The sequence below is a fragment of the Centropristis striata genome, chromosome 20, assembly GCF_030273125.1.
Source record: "Centropristis striata isolate RG_2023a ecotype Rhode Island chromosome 20, C.striata_1.0, whole genome shotgun sequence".
NCBI classification, from domain to species: Eukaryota; Metazoa; Chordata; class Actinopteri; order Perciformes; family Serranidae; genus Centropristis; species Centropristis striata.
Genome location: NC_081536.1, coordinates 6,783,513 through 6,795,929, shown reverse-complemented (window position 1 = coordinate 6,795,929; position 12,417 = coordinate 6,783,513). Strand labels below are relative to the sequence as shown.

The window sequence follows — 12,417 nt, the reverse complement described above, 5'->3', positions numbered from 1 at the left end:
AAATATAAACACATTACGAAACCGATTTACTACATGATGTCCACATGGGTTTCGTGAAGTTTTATCCACCCTGAATCTATTCTAGCCCGGGTGTAGTCATGACATAATTAACTCAAAAACATAAAGGCTGCAGCTTTGAGACGTGTCAACTAAAGCACCAAACCCTCTTAATCACTGTTTTTAATACTAATATAATTAGATGAGCCGTTTGATGCTCACCTGAGGCTATTTCTGACCTAATAAGAATGCATGCTTATCAGTTGACGTTCACACACACACCTGTGGTGCTTCAGCCTGGGAGGCCTGTTTCACACGTTTTCTTCTGAACATGTCCGCTCTTATCACAACCATACAGAACAATGACATCATATGCAATAAATGCCATCTGAGTCAGTCAATACTCATTGTGCGAGAGACAGATTCACAAGGTTGTCACACAGCAGAACGAGGCAAGCAGAGACAATGAATCTCAACCGTCTGCCATGACGCATTTATTTTTCATTTAATTCAACTGTAGCGGCATTGTTCCAAGAACGAATGTGGAGAGGCGTGTTTAGAGGTAACTGCTGCACTGACATTAATAATACCGTGATTCATAAATTCATAAATAGACAGGTAACCCTTAATATTTGTTCTATTCAAGCTCAAACTTTGGCTGCAGGGTGGCACCATGAGCAGAAACATTGTTTCGAGCCTTCTGTCAGTAAGAATGTTCAAATATAATAATAATAAAAAGTTTAAAGGCAGGAGGTAGACCTGACTTTAGGACAAGAGAGCCTTTGTTTTGACCTCCTCAATTGGTTTCTCCTATCCTGCCATAACAATTGGCTACAACGCTAGAAAAATACATGAGGCAGTGTAGTTAAGAAACAGTGATTTCAGAGAATATTAAAGATCAAAAGAGGCTTTCACTGGCTCTTAAAAAAGCTGATAATTCAAAATCAACATTGTTAAGCAAGTCAATGAAGAGGTCAGCGAGAAAATTTGTACATGATCAAATGTATCCACTTCACATGTAGTTTGTGTTTCTACTTCTGGACTGGAGGCCAGTCGATGACAGATTGGCATCTGTGGGATCATTTGTTCTTAACAAGTATAAGGGTCACTGGGAATGAGCTGATTTTTCTTGGCAGTACAAGCAAAGTTTGGGAATTCAAAGAATACATTTAATTTCGCAGATGCCTCCAGGGATGGCAATGACAGTCTGTCCACCACTTTGGTCCAGACTGATATAATTCTGTTACTTTTGGATGGGTTGCCATGGATGTCATTTTGTATAGACATTAATCCTCATAAATCATATCAACTTTTGTGATCCCCTGACTTTTTTTCTAGTACCACCATGAGGTTGACATTTTTGGTACATAGTGAAATATCTCAACAACTATCGGATGATTGGTCTATTGGATTTAGTGCAAAAAGGAAATCCTCGTAAGGAAAAACTATAATGTCAGAACCCCATAACTTTTCATTTATCACCATCATCGATCAGGTGAATATATCCAATACTTTGCTGCAAAACTAACGGATTTCCCATCACCCTCAGCTGTACTTTGTGCTAATCAGCAAATATTAAACTAACTAAACTAAGCTGGTAAACATTTGACCTGCTAAACATCAGCATATTGTCATTATGAGCATGTTAGCGTTCATTAACATTGACATTAACATTTCAACATATCTTCATTCAGTGTTTCACATGATACCAAATGAAATCCAACCCTTCTATTTAACATTGTGAAATGGTCTCTGTTTTCAACACATGACTGTCAGAGTTTTAAACATGTGGTTAATGTTGTAAAAGGGAACAAAGATCATAGTTTTGGTTAAAATAAGTACCTCTATTAGTAATTCCACAATGTAGTTACATATGTGACGTATTTACTTACAAAAATGAACCTAAAATAACAACAATGGCTTTTTTTCCCACAGGGGCACGACCATCCCATCCAGACATCCTCTCTATGTGGACTTTCTTGCTCTTTGTACTACATCAGCTGACTTTTTTGTTTTTTCCCCCATAATAATTACAATGGCCACTAGAGGCCGCTATCTAACAACAAACTTAAATTTGGTGCAAAGCAATCCTCGCCTCCTGGCTGACGATTACGTGGGTTACATACGAATTATGTAGTGCATAGTTATAAGCATGAGTAGTGAACGTGAGCAGTCTGAACATTAAGCTATAGTTCAAAGTTATTTAAAAAATGGAGTCTAATAAACAAAGCAGTAGAAAGCAGTGAGGAAAGCACAGTAAGCAGGCACACACTATGTCATACAGTCCTTTGTTGTACTTTTCCCTGAGTGCAATTTGAAGCCACCCTCAGGTGGCAGTCATGGCGGGATGAGGTCACTTCATCATGTGACATCATTCACATGGCAACCATGCTCCAGCAGAAGGAAGCAATTTCCTCATATCAAAGGTTGAATAACAGAAAAAAGCTGCACCTTATTTCTGCCCTCTCCAACAGTATCAATCACCTTGAGAGCGAGGCTTAACATTTGACCTGTGATGTCATTCCAGCAGCAGGTTGGGTGCCTTCAAGCCTTTATTTAGAAGCTCTGTTGACCTGGCGGTGTGATTTATTAATCACATACAGGAACTTTAATCATGTGCTGCGGCCTGCCTGGAGTATATTGCTTCGCCAAGTGTTGCCAAGAATAAAGGCTTGTTAAACATTTTGAATGTGGGAATCAAGAAGGAGGTAAACCTACATATTTACATTTCACCATTAACATGTTCAGACATTTGATGCATCTGCTCTGTAATCATGATGTACTTCAGAACTTCCTGAGAGAAACGGCAGAAGAAAACTGTTTCATCTGAGCGCTTCAGGCAAATGGAAAAATATAGGCAATCCAAAGTACTTCTTGAGTCATTTTTGAGCACCACAGATTAGTTTAATGTTTTGGTTGAGGTAATTCTTCTCTGACATTTTTTGTAATTGGAGGTAAATAAGAAAATAACAATAAGTACAGCTTAGAAAAGCCGTCACAGATGTTCTTAAATCTTCTTGAAAAGCAGTGGGGTCATATTATCTCACTATGAGGACATTATTATAATTCATCTTAAAGAGTCTGGATTCAATACAGGACAGGCACTGTGAATCGTTTTCTTCTTCTGCTTTGACATATAAGGTGGCCTCAAGGGCTTTACATAACAGGCTGGACCCACCTGAAGGTTCTGCGTTATTGTTTGCCTCACTCATGTCACCTCCTGTTAGCGGAATGGATGAGCTCATTGCTGACACCAGTCTGGGTTATGCATGGCTTGTTGATGCTAAAATGCAGCTGACACTATAACAAGCACACTGACACTAGTGGTACACTTTTTCATTAGAACAGTATGTGTCTCCTAATATTGGAATTTTAATGGAGACGTTTTTGAGCATGAACATCTGCAGTTCCACCAAATGACAAAACTTGGAGGCTCACTTTGTGGTTTCATATTATAGTCATTATTGGCATTTTACTTTTAAATAACCTTTACCTCACTGCAGCACCAGTGACAAAGCAGAAACTGTTCCCATTGCTGGGTATTGGTGCTCACAAAGTCCTATTCACTTGCAGAATAACCCAGACTACTGTCTCTTTTGGCATGTATTGTTGCACAATGTCTGGATTGTGAAGCACACATGCATTTTTTGGCCAAACTGCTGCTTTAAAGGGATAGTTCAGGTTTTTTGAGGGAGGGTTGTATGATGTACTTATCTTTAATCAGTAGATGGTGGTCAGGATGCCACCAATTTGAAGAAGCAGTAAGGGTTCGGGTAAGGGTTCCACTTAGGGTTAGGTACAAAAGCAAAGCAATGTACTGCTGTTTATGGGGCAGGCAGCAAAACATATTTTAGCCCTTAAATTAAAAAAATCATCAGTTCAAGTGTACACTATATTGAGAATCTTTTCACAGCTTTACCTTGCCATTAAACAGTTCTTTGGGGGAATCTGAAGTTGTTATATCATTCCATACTGTGTTCAAAGCCACCAGACTCTACTGACAAAACAGTAATTTTACCTAGCAGAACACAGGGGTTGCTGGTCTACCACTGCCTCGATATGTCTGTTTTTTTTTTGTTCCTTTTAAAGATTATTTTTTTGGTATTTTTCATGCTTTTATTGAAAGTGACAGATAGAAAGAGGGTGACAGAGGGGAGGATATGCAGCAAAGTGAGCACAGGCCGGATTCGAACCCGGCTCTGCCGCAGCAAGGACGTTAACGTTAAGGAACGTCAATGGTAACGTTCTACCAGTGTGAGCCACCGGGACACCCGATATGTCTGTTTTTTATGTTGTTGTGTGACAATAATGTTTTAAAGGGTTCATCTGGATTCACCAAAATCACACAATAGCACAAAGAAACTAAATGACTGAGGCAGACCAGGAACTCCTGTGTTCCGCTGTATAATTACTGTTTTTGTCAATGGAGTTCGTTGCTTTGACAATAGCAAAGAATATCTTCAGTTCCCCCTGCATAAACTTAAACCGGGTACATATCGAATATATGAGAATATTAAAATTATAGTCTTAATACACTCGAACTGATATTGATTTTCTTTAGGTGCCTACTGCAGGTAATGCACTGACTATGGATAAGTACCTCATACAAACCCACTTTAAAAACTCACTTTAAAAAGACAACATGTGACTTAACAATGATTTGCACATTCCACATTAGTTTTTTTGTTTAATTTTTTATTTGATATTTATTTAAATTTTAGCTTAGCTGCTTATACTGTATTTACCAAACTGTATTTTTGCACATGTTTTTTGCACATGTATATTTGCACACATGTTTATTTATTTACACACCTGTATATTTGCACACTTGCTGTAACTGTTATCTATGAGTAACAGCTACTAATGCACATGGACCATCCATTCCACTTCCTCTATACTAGGCTATGTATTGTGGGCTCATGTTCTGTATAGGTGGAATATGTATGTATACATGTGTTGTGTTGTGTTGTGTTGTGTTGTGTTGTGTTGTGTTGTGTTGTGTTGTGTTGTGTTGTGTTGTGTTGTGTTGTGTTGTGTTGTGTGTATGTTAGCTGCTGGAACACCTAAATTTCTCTGCTGGGATGAATAAAGTATTTCTTATCTTATCTTATCTTATCTTATTAGAGATATATCCATAGAAAGAACAAAGAGCATCAAACTTTATTCAAGCATCATATGGGGATGATAGGAGCAGATGCAAGGGCGTGGGATAACAATTGGGTTTAGAACAGGTGCAGTGCAAGCTACGAAGCAACTGTCCCAACTGTGTGGGGGGAGGAGGGGGAGGTGGGGCTCTCTTGGGGCAAAAATAGAAAGTGAGCCACATAATTAAAGAGCTTCAGATGAAAATACTTGTTAGTGCCTGTTGTGTCTCCTGTTGCAGTCGATCTTAAAGACCCTGTGGAATGGTAATTATTATATCCCAGTGTACATAATGGTATATAATATCACTATCATGCAAACAAACTGCATCAGCAGTGAAATATCATTAAAACCAAACAGAGTTCAACGATTGTGGGAGAGTGGAGACTAATGATGCTGATGGCAAACATGCAGGGAAACAACCTTTTTAGCCTAATAGTGAGATTAGGAGCTTAAAGGGAATATTCCCTATCATCCATTTGGTTTTATTTGTGGATGTGAGAGAACCGCAAACAAACAAACAAACAAAATCACCACAAACACTAAAAAACTGCTCCCTGGTCGGTTTAATGGGAGCACTCTCAACAACTTCCAAAGACAAGAACAAGCCACAAAACTGCAGTTTTAATGACGCTTATAGCAAACACTCAACTCTGTGTTCCGAGGTGAACTGCAGAACTGTCAAAAGGGTTTGAACCAATCCCACCCATTCTAGCAGGATCTCTGCATGTTTTTATGACCAGAGTGGAAATGATAATACTATATTAAATCACTCATCTGTTCAGGGTTTGAAGCTCTCTCCAATAACCGGCCTCCCTGCACAGACACATGACTTTGCTTATAAAGTATGGCTTGTTGGTTAATTGGTAATTGGAAACATATCCCAACCAATAAAAAAGCTGCTGCAAAGTACTAATTTCACTCCTGATTCAGAGCAAGTCAAATGAACCATAAGCGAGAAAATGACCTAAGGCGAATACCAATCGTCTTCTTTTAAAAACTCACAGAGAGGAGCTCTGTTCATTTAATAACCCCCAAATTAAAGGAAAATGTATGATTCAATCATCTGGCCACAGAGTTAGATCATGCTCTATGACATCATCCTGGATGGCTTAATGCTGTTGACCTAATCCAGCTATAGCGGAAGTCAAATCAGTACGTTAAACATCCGGGGAGTATCTCTGCATGCTGACTTTACCTGGTAAATGCACTTTTTCGTAGTAAGAAATAAGAAAGGCAGAGTTCTACCAATTCTGAGGCAACTAACACTGAGGCAACTGACACTGCTCTACAGCAACACGGCGTTACTTACTTAGTATTGAAATACATAGTGGAAACTATGAAAGAACCTCAGGAGTGTCTATTATAGTGTAAAAATGATGAAGAAGGAAGTGAAAATAACTCGGAGCACTTGTTTTCAAGTAAACATCAACAGACATTTCTTTCCCTTTCCTTTCCTTTATTGGTTTATTTTGCATGGAGTTGCTTTTACTGTTCGTAATAACAGCACACTCAGGGTTTTTATGAGCCATGGTAGAGAAAAAGGTTAACCAAATGAGCCATTTCTAAGTAGAGGCTGTGTTTTTCTCTGCCACAATGCATTGCAAAGCTCTTCCATCACTGGGTTTGCCCGAGAATACCGAACAACAGTTGGTTTCAGCAGTTGTTGTTGACTTGCAGAGCTATGCTGCAGTTGGGCAACTCCTGTTCTCTGTGTCAAGGCATAACAACAGACAGACACCACATGTGTTGGCTATAAAGTTTGTAAAACACACCACTAAGCAAATGTGTCAGAGAGTGGCTCAGCAGGGTCACATGGGTGACGCAATCTGTGCAAATGCTGACAGGTGGGATGGCAGGCCTGGCTTTTTAGGCTTTCACAGGGCTGGGCTGCACTCTGTTCCTGTGTGATGAGAAACGAGTTCGCAACTACATAAAGAGAAGTGAAGCAGGAGAAAAATCTTCAAATGTTTATATGATTATCAACTACTGGAACAAGAAAATAATGGCAGTTGAAAGTGTAATTTTAGGGAATAAACAATTCATTTTCTCTTTCTTTCCAGTATTACAGACAGAGGCCAGGCACTGTATAATATGGGTGAATTATGTCCCATATCATTATACAACATGAGGATTTCATATACTAGCTCAAAAACAAAACAATTACCCCAAATAACATCCTGTGTCCCAGACATGTGATCATTTAAATAAACTTCTTCAAGCCATTTCCAGAAATTCCTGGGTCCACTTCCAGACAATAACATCATCTATGCAATTGTGTAATAGTACGAGAAAAGACTGCTAAGTAGACAGCTTTTAAGTTCTACAGTTCAGACTGTTGGAGTTGATTTAGGACTTTTCTTCTGCAAGTTACAGATTGAGAGAGACAATACAAGATTTGTGAAAACTGGATTATTTTTTGCATTACATCAATGGTGATTCTACAAGATCAACAAACAACAAAGCTTGGCTTTGTTATTATATATATATATATATATATATATATATATATATAAATTATATTATATATATTTTATGCACTTCATTGAACTCCTCCCAGATGGTTTGTCAGATTAATTTCAAATTTTATCGGTATAACCCTCTGACTAAGGCATTTTTGATACCTTGAATAATGATGTCATAGGTGATGTGACAGCATGCCATTTAAGGCATTTTACAGATAATAATAATAATAATAATAATACATTTTATTTATAAGAATTTCTAACACTGAATGACACTGTACAACAATTTGAACAAGACAAAACAGGGAATGAAAACAAGACACAAGAAATAAAACAATACAAAGAAAGTGCGGAACACTTTTTTTCAAAACTCCTCGAGGATTCAACAAATCCTTCTCAAATTCGGTCAGCAGAATTTCAAGACTTTAATGATGCTAAAATGTGAAGCTTTTGTTGAATGGCATTGGTGAGGCAAGGCAGCCAATTTGCATGTTTTGCCTTTACACAGGAAACTATTGTAACTTGACTTTACACTGTCTATTGTTCATGCCTGAAGCCTTTTTAATGCCCATATTGTACCACAGTCATAGCGCCACCTACTGACAACAGGATGTAGGCCTTATGTTCATGATCATGTGATGTACATACATTTTACATGGTGTTATTTACACTTGATGTACAGCAACATGATGTATATTTAGTGAGTGTTCTGTAGTGCCATGTAGTGGACACAGGAAGTGGTACAAAATTTGCAAAACATAATTTTCATCACCATGTGTGCACAATAAATATCATCTAAATTGTCTGTACAGAAATGCATACCAGTGTAAACCTTGTGTTTTGGCATTATTCGCAATGTGCGCCAAAGTCTTCAGTCTTTAACCTATTTTTACTATTATTATCAAGTTTATGTTATATATTCATATAAAACATTCATACATATTATCTATGTTATGCATTCTATGTATTCTATTTTCTTATTTTTATTTCTTTTTTTAACTTTTATTATCAAGTGTGTTTTCACCTTTTTTTTTTTTTTTTACATAGTTACAGTATTCTGTCCCTGTTTTTATATTGCCTCTATGTCCTTTTTCCATTTTTGCTATATTTTTATTACTGCTATTATTATTATTATTATTATTATCATTATTATCATTATATTGTTTAATTATTATCATTATCATTATTATCATTATAATAATAATTATTATTATTATCATTATATTGTTTAATTATTATCATTATTATAATTATTATTATTATTATAATTATTACTGCACCCACAGTGTACTGTAACCTGTTTTTGAGTGAGTCTGTCTGTGGGCTGTAATCACCTATCAGAGCTCCAAGGGGCAGCCCTGAGCAGCTGTCGTTTGGTCAGCCCCAGGCACAATCTCACCATTGTGCCTGACATGCAGCTGGCATGGTGCTGGAATGCTTACACACAATGAATCAATCAAAGCCCCTCCTAAGTGGACCAGACCTGGGCAGTGATACGGGCAGATCCATGGCAGCTGTAACATGGCTCCTCAGTGCCATAATCCTTTTACAGGGCTCTACTTTCACTTCAGCCTGACCATTTGGAACCTGGTTGATCACACTAAACCCACCCCTTTGTAATCCAATACGTTGAAAAATGAAGTTGCATGATGTGTCACATTTACAGTCTAGACGTGTGAAACTAGCTCCAGTCAAATGTACTATATGTGATATGCTTCACATACTGTAGTTCCACCAGAGTTGTTCACATTTATCCTTGGCCCCATCACCTGGATCACAGCTACAGAAGGATTAGCTCAGATGAAGGCCATTTTGTTCTCCAACCCAGGCAAGCTGCCCAAGAGCACATTCTTATTTATTGACAGCATTGAGCTGGAAGTAGTGCTTACAAGATGGAGGACTTTTCTTTATATCAAACATAAATTCATACCTAAGAACAACCCAATCTGACCGCAATCTGACACTGAAATAAACTGAAGTTGTTAGTTAAATACACTGGCCTTGCACCAGATAAGCTTCGATCTCTAGAGATGCTGCTTGGTAACTGACCATGCTATGAAAGTCCTTTTAAGTGGAAGGTATGCAAGCAGGCAGCACACAGTATCCAATTATTATCTGCCAGAGTGCACCTCAACCTGACCAAGTGGATCATCTGGTCACATTATCTGACCAATAATACCAGGGTAGAGATTATAACCTTAAAGACATTTGGGCAGGAGTCAATGTTTGGGTCTGTGACAGCCTACTGACCTCATGAACAATTCAAAATGTGTGTGACAGCGCCATCTACTGCTGTAATTATATTATTATGTGTGTGAGACAGAAATTATTACAGTGGTGAAACAGTGGTTGCCAACCTTTTTGACTTGTGATCACAGATTAGGGCCATATTGTGGATGTGAGTTATAAGCAATTTAACCTAAAAAATAAATCCTTAAGAAGAAAGTCATGAAAAATAAGCAGATCTCCCTCATTCTTTTCTATTTTATTATTTTTTATGACCTCCGAAATATGGGATTCCCAAGGCCCCTGGAAAGTCCCTGGTATAAGATTAAGATTTCCTTTATTAGTCCCACAATGGGGAAATTTCAAGAATTATAGCATCAAAGTGGATAGCAAAAAAGAATAAATAGTAAACAGCAGTATAAACTAAAAATATAGCATGTATTAGCAAATAAACAAGTAAAAAATATAAAGTTTTAACAATTAAAACAAAAATAAAATAAAACGTATGAACGTTATATATAATGTTCTTTTTTTCAGGCTATTTCATCAGCAGACAAATAAATGTAATAGGTAAAGCAGGTACATGTATAACTAATGATATTAACAGTGACTCCATCTTCCAGTGTCTTGACAATGTGAGCTATCATTTTCAATACCAGGGCCCCAAAATCAAAGCATCTAAATTAAATCCAGTCATCATCGTATGTATATTTTATTATTAACACCTGTGCTTTTTCTTTTAAAGCAGCTATTAAAAATTGATAGGGGATTTGAACCACTACAGTGCAATTTTAATTAAAAAGTGTGCTGCTTTATTAGCTAATCTGTGCGCCCTGTCTTGTCTTGAGGTCATGTGCCAGAACATGGTAATAAAACCTTAATTAGTTTCAGCTCATATTATACTCACATGGTACATTATTCTGTGTTAAATCAGAGAAGCTCAGACTAACTGACACATGGTATACCTGGGGCCAGTTAGAGCTGGGCTATTGCACCGCAGGCTGGTGTCTGAATACCTGGGCTTATAATGAAGCTGTTTGCCCTGCACCAAGGTTATAATAGTTTTGGATTTTTCATTAGTTTTAGTTTTAGTTTTGTTGTGAATTTTTGTTTTCAAATTCAGTTAGTTTTAGTTAGTTTTAAGAGTGAGTTTTCTAGTTTTAGTTTAGTTTTTATTTTTTGAAAATGCTTAGTTTTAGTTTAGTTTTTATTAGTTTTAGTGTTAGTTTTAGTTTTTTTTTATAATGGGCTATATGTTGGGTGCCAGATTCAAAGTGGTCATAATAAATTTTGCCTTTATTTCCTTTGGTTTATCATCTCAGCCCCAATAAGGTTATTAACTGTTTTGTATTTAGGTTCTAGTGTAAACATCCCAGTCTCAGTAAACATATTCACCATGTGTTGCATGTTCAAATAGAAACACTGAATTATGAATGAAAAAAGTTGACAAAAACGAAAACTAAGGACATTTCCACTATAATTTTAGTTAGTTTTAGTTAGTTTTGTAACCAAGCAAAACAGTTTCAGTTAGTTATCGTTTTTTTAAAAACTCTAGTTTTTATTTTTATTTCAGTTAACGAAAATGTTTTTTCAATTCTAGTTTTCGTTATTTCGTTAGTTTTCGTTAACTATAATAACCTTGCCCTGCACTCTGTGGAAATTAGGAGACAACGAGTTTACAAAAGCTAAAGCCCCCTAACAAGATTTTTTTTTTATTTTTTATTTTTTTATTATAACTTTGTTTCACAAACATCAAAAATATACAATTCATTACAAAAGAATTTCACATGTATAATCTACGCCGGGGGGAAGGGCTTACAATAATATATTTAATAGTTCACAAATATCAACTGTTTTGATAGCTTTTTGGTTATTGGACAATTTAATAGAGGCGATGTACTGCCTGAGCTCATGGTGAAAGGCAACAAAAGATGGTTTTCTTCTAGCAAATTTGCATTTATGAATATGAAATTTCGCCATCAGTATGATCAGGTTTATAATAAATATTTCGTTGAGTTTTTCTTTATTTTTTGTCAAAGAGCCCAAATAGTACATCCCTCCAAAACAACTTAAAATCTTTATAAACATTTCTTGCAATAAAGTTACAAATCTCAATCCAAAGACCTTGGACAAAGGGGCAGTACCAAAATAAATGAGTGACAGTTTCAGTATTTTCAGAACAGAAAGTGCATTTCACATCAAAGCCCCCTAACAAACAAGCTGATCCGGCCACGCAGCTTGAAAACAAGTAGGCGAACACAGACTTGGGTAATATTTTCCCCCTAAGTGAAAAATGTGCAAACACAACCTGTATTTCGGGTTTTTCCGCCAGGACGGACGCAGCCGACAGGGGGCGCTGGCGGACGCTTCTCCTCCCAACACGTCACGAGGGAGTGTGTCGGTAGCGGTAGGGCTCTCAGTGGTTAGCTCTGCTCCTGTTAGCACCACTTAACCACAACCGACTCGACCACTGAAGGTAGATACATTGCATTAATCTGCTTGTGTTATTGCCTGTTAGCTTGCCAGTTCGTAACTCTGCCAAGGCTGGAAATAAGCGCCGCTTAACTCTTTACCAGCCGTTTTTATT

General features: G+C 37.2%; 1 protein-coding gene across 1 annotated transcript in view; it reads left to right on the top strand.

The window, feature by feature from the left end:
• Positions 1-12,199: 12,199 nt before the first annotated feature.
• klhdc3 (kelch domain containing 3) overlaps positions 12,200-12,417 on the top strand; it is a 32,211-nt gene continuing 31,993 nt past the window's right edge. The window contains exon 1 of the mRNA XM_059359242.1: positions 12,200-12,306. The gene's annotated coding sequence lies outside the window, so the exon portion shown is untranslated. The remainder of the gene's footprint in view (positions 12,307-12,417) is intronic.